At 41.8% G+C, this 3,930-nt stretch overlaps 1 pseudogene; it reads left to right on the plus strand.

The window, feature by feature from the left end:
* The first annotated feature begins 2,449 nt into the window (after positions 1–2,449).
* Positions 2,450–2,567, plus strand: LOC126163545 (5S ribosomal RNA; annotated as a pseudogene).
* The last annotated feature ends 1,363 nt before the right edge of the window (positions 2,568–3,930 follow it).

Here is a 3,930-nt window from a genome sequence, read left to right on the forward strand (position 1 = left end):
GTGTGATATTACATATATAAACGCAGGGTATAACTTAACAAGAGATTTGTATTCGAGTTGCTAGAGGCATACGTAATATGGGAATGTATGGAATGTCAACTTTAACGTGCATATTGTTAGCGGGTTAGAATGCCCTCCAAATTCCCATTCTCTTGCCATGAAGTGGAATGATGTAGCTGTTAACAGGACTAAAAGTTAAAATGAGGAGAGTGCTGAGACGAACGTAGAGGCTCAGTGCTTGTAGGATGATGCGAATAGTGTAAAGGGTTAAGTGTCACTGTGAGTAAAGTGGAAGGACACAAAACGTAAACATTTGTAAAAGATTTCTTAAAAGACATCATAGTCGCCGTTGACTGTATAAAATATTTATTGTTACTATTGAAATTTCGGCCTTATGGCCATTTTCAAGTAACACTGCAAAGTTACCTAAACACAAAAATACAAAAGTGAATCACAGGGTGTATATACATAATTAAGCAAACATTTCATTAAGAAAGTAGCTCAATTATAAAAATTGGAGATTAAAGTTCTGAAGACTACAGAGTGTATTAAAACCCAACCATGAGAAGTTAATCTAATGTGTGCCTAGCCAGGCATATGGGATATTACTGCACTACCAACGAACCAAGATTAAACTTCTGAAGACTACAGAGTGTATTAAAAATCTCCAATTTTTATTTTCTTAATGAAATGTTTGCTTAATTATGTATATACACCCTGTGATTCAATTTTGTATTTTTGTGTTTAGGTAACTTTGCAGTGTTTCTTGAAAATAGCCATTTGGCCGAAATTGCAATAGTAACAATAAATATTTTATACAGTCTACGGTGACTATGATGTCTTTTAAGAAATATTATATGACTCTGAAGCCCAACCATGAGAAGTTAATCACTTGTAAAAGAATCAATGCCTATGTTACGGGAATCTGGAGGGCTAGATTTTTCTTAGGGGGGAACTAATGTAACGGAATGGAACAGAGCCCATGCTCAGTACCTTAGGTAGAGCGCTGGGTGCCGGACAATGACCACTGCTTGTATTATTACCTTCTATTTCATCGTATTTTGTATTTATGTACTGTTTGCGAAATAACTCTGTAAACGCTGCACCTGTGCTCTTACCTTAAATTTACGCCTTTATGTCGGTCAATCGACTCCTAAACTCTCACATCTAATCGCTGGACTAATTTCATTCATCTGACTTTCTTTTTTTTTTTCCTTCGGATGTTTCGTTGTCTGTTGTGAGTTTGGTCTTTCGTTGCCACGATGTTATAAGGTACGGACGCCTTTCTATTGGGCTCATTATGAAGATTGTTTAAATGATAATTAGGTTTTCTTAATATAGTATGAAGTTAAAATTATTCTGCCTTTTGTTTCTAACAAAAACCATGCCACTTTTATATGATTTTTAATTTGTGTGATACGTCTTCAGAGGATCACCTCTGGAACATAGGCGTCGTCGGCATATTGGTAGTGAACGTTAATGAACGAACACTTTTCGTGTTTAGTAATTACTTTTCATTGTGTCTTCCGCTATGCTTCCCTGAGGTACTTTTACCGGTCACTTTACTTATATCTTGCAGGATTTTCACTCAAGTAATGCAAAGAATGTTTACGTCATTCCTTTACCAACAATGACGTCGTTGTGCGGCCTACAGCAGTCGGACACAGGCCCCACGAACATTTAAAAGTTTTTGATATGGTTATTTTCCCTTACATGCATTTCCCTTACATGCAGCATTCTAAGCTTCACGCCAAACTCGGTACGAAGCATTGGCTGTAGTACCGCTCTGGCAGTATCGTATTGCGAACGACAATATGCGCAACACCCATTTGGTGACACCTACCCGTTCTTATGAATGTATACTGAATCATTGAAATTACTGTGTTTGAATCCGTTTAATGGTAGTAACGTGTCATGCTGAAAAACGCCCAGTCTGACCAGCAACTTCAGCCACAGCAGCCGCTTCCATGTTTTCAGACTTCCATGTTTTGACGACCTATGACTCTGATCAACCATCCAGAAGCTTCTGCAGTTCGGCCCACTTTCATATAACAGCCGTTGGACCGCGGTCACCAACTCTGTTCCAGACGTTCCTGTGTAATCAGTGCTGAGCTGTTACGTTTAAATCCCTGTTTCCAGCCCATCACGGTGTCAACAAGCCGGCCAGGCTCCCGCGCCCAGCCTGTGTTGGTCGCAGTATTGAAGCTTCCCAGCCTGCGGGGACTGTGTTCAACAACTGGGCCGACTGTCGCTCAACCGCCCCGTCTTCCTGTGTAGCCAGCATCATCCACTGCAATACAGAGGTACCAGGAAGCTGTAGACATACCACCCCCGAATAACACCTGCGTCGGTGCTTTTGGGTGTCAGGGTCATCGCCCACTGGCTGCTGCTACTTGCTGCAGACACACTGTTCTAATCTTATTTATGATTGTTTGTAGAGGATTTCATAGGCAACGGCCTTGCCGCAGTGGATACACCGGTTCCCGTGCGATCACCGAAGTTAAGCGCTGTCGGGCGTGGTCGGCAATTGGATGGGTGACCATCCAGGCCGCCGTGCGCTGTTGCCATTTTTCGGGGTGCACTCAGCCTCGTGATGCCAATTGAGGAGCTACTCGACCGAGTAGTAGCGGCTTCGGTCAAGAATACCATCACAACGACCGGGGGAGCGGCGTGCTGACCCCACGCCCCTCCTATCCGTATCCTCCACTGAGGACGACACGGCGGTCGGATGGTCCCGGTAGGCCACTAGTGGCCTGACGACGGAGTGCTTTAGTAGAGGATTTCATCGACACATTGGCTCTCTTCTGTCTCTGCAGCTCCACCGACCTGTGCCAGGGAACCACTCGCCCACATCTTCAAAAGAACACCCGTTACGTTAAGAAAGAGTAAATTGACCCATGAAAGCGCAAGTACTGACGGTCATTCCACTCCCCTATCTTTGCTGAGTGAGATGTACGACTTGTCTTGCCTGCCGACAAGGGGTATTGGCTGTGAAGGCAATTTAAGCAGCTCTGTTTTCAAAAGGGTCGTTGCTGGGTGGTCATCCAAGTCCCAGTCAATCTGATTATACTAGAGTGAATATTCTCGTGAAAGGCTATTGGTTGGGCTCCATGTATTTGAGTGAAGCTTTTCGATTGTCCGTAATGGGGAAAAAGTATGTTGTCTGGGTTCTGAACGTTCTTAGAGTTTGGTTCAAATGGCTCTGAGCACTATGGGACTTAACTTCTAAGGTCATCCATGTTGCTTCGATTTGATATTTTGCTGAGCTATTTTTTATCTCTGATATGTTTCCTTTTAAAAATCGTGGGTGATTAAGTTTTCGTATATTCATAATGTAGATCTTTAACACAGTAAGTCACCTTCCGTGAAAATCTTCGTAATTGTGCACTAAACTGAAGCTGTCTTTTAAAGTATTGTTTTTGCTTGAATATCATTCCTTGTATAAGCGCTATTGGAGTGGTTTCTTTTCGTTGATAGCCATCAACGTAATCAGTCATTGCGCTTTTTTAAAATTTCATAAGTGTCTTAAATTTTCTAATTATTGACTTTTTATTAAGTTTTTTGTAACTGTGTTAAAGCGATTATAGATAAAATCTAGTGCAGTATTCGTGGGAAATAAATTGATCCTTGATAGGTTCCATTCCAATTCCCCTCTCCCCCTCCTTATCGTAAATGAACACCTGGAACGAACAAACAAGTCAGCTGATCCAGCCGTAATATATGTACATTCAATAATTATACTCTCCATTTCACAACAAAACCTTTGATGCGTAAACGTAAAGAACGCTGTAAGTACATTATTATGTACGTTTCTAACTCCGCAGCCCCTGAATAATCAGTGGGAAGGAAGAATATGGTTCCCTTGCTTTCCTATACTATTCACAGTTAGACCATGGAATGTAGAAACGCTTGGTAGACATGTAAACAAGT

This window comes from Schistocerca cancellata, chromosome 2 (genome assembly GCF_023864275.1).
Source record: "Schistocerca cancellata isolate TAMUIC-IGC-003103 chromosome 2, iqSchCanc2.1, whole genome shotgun sequence".
NCBI classification, from domain to species: domain Eukaryota; kingdom Metazoa; phylum Arthropoda; class Insecta; order Orthoptera; family Acrididae; genus Schistocerca; species Schistocerca cancellata.